This window comes from Frankliniella occidentalis, unplaced genomic scaffold (assembly GCF_000697945.3).
Source record: "Frankliniella occidentalis isolate FOCC.00 unplaced genomic scaffold, Focc_3.1 Scaffold59, whole genome shotgun sequence".
NCBI classification, from domain to species: domain Eukaryota; kingdom Metazoa; phylum Arthropoda; class Insecta; order Thysanoptera; family Thripidae; genus Frankliniella; species Frankliniella occidentalis.
In genome coordinates this window covers 424,359-425,526 of record NW_026267189.1, presented here as the reverse complement: position 1 = coordinate 425,526, position 1,168 = coordinate 424,359, and positions in this window count along the sequence as shown.

Sequence of the window (1,168 nt, the reverse complement as noted above, 5' to 3'; positions counted from 1 at the left end):
CCCCACCCCCGCCGCCGCGAGTTGTTTGGTCGCCTCCGCGTCCGATTGAATGGCGCGAGCGGAATAAAAAGCAGAGCAGCAGCGACAGCAGGCCGTCTCGACGACGTAAACGACGAACGACATGATGACTAAATTAGCCGAGCACACTCTCTCACTCTCTTCCTCCATCTCATCCCCCCCCTCTCTCCGTCTCTCTGTCTCTCTCTGTCTGGCTGTCTCTCTCTCTCTCTCTCACACACACTCTCTCTCCCTCTCTCTCGCTCCACCCTCTCTTTGTCACTCGCCCCGGACGCCCGACCCAGGCCGACGGCGTGCGCATGACACGCATTGTATCGTCCCGCGGTCGTAACCGTCCGAGCCGTTGTCCTTCCCAGGTGACTCAATGCGTAACAGGTCCCTGAACTTCCTCCTCGAGGCGCGTCCAACCGCTCTCCCACCGTTTTCGTGGAAAGAGAAAATGAAAAGGAGACATTTCACAAAATCATTCATTTTCCCACGGCCATGGCAAATGCACTTCACGTGTACAGGGGGTTAGCTTGCACATCCAGACCGGAGTGGATGCAGTTTTGATCATACAACTGGACTGCAGGTTGCCGTCGTCATCGTGTCATAGCACCCAAGGCCGCTCCCAAGCCTCCAATGACGGCTTTCTCTGCCTTCGCTCCCGGCCCGAGCCCTGCAAAGAGCAAGCAAAGCGAGCCAAATGCCCATACCGCCCACCCTACCCCCTCCCGGCTCCCGGCTGTCGTGGAGGGTGTCTGGCTCGCGTAGGTCGCTCCGGTGCAGGGCTCTTCTCCCGGCGCCGGCCCCGGCCCCCGGCCCAGCGCCCAGCGCCCGCGAGGTAGGCCAGCCGGCGGGGCCCGGCGCAGCCGTGTGCACGGGATGCCTACACCTGTTACGTCGGGCGCCGTCCGTTGCGAGCGCGGGCCGTGCGCTGCGCTTCACCCCCTGGACCGGCGGCGCCGGGCCAGTCGGCGTCGCATAACAGAGCGTCGCGACGCTACCCCGCGCCACAGCGCGACGCTACGCGACCCCTGGCGTGGTTGACGCTCCCCCCGCCAGGGCGCGCGCCGGCGAGCGCCGCCGCGGCAGCGAAGAAGCAAGCGGAGGAAGAGAGAACGCGCCGCCGAAAGGGTTGGCAAGAGCGCGGGAAAGTCGACGGGGTGGG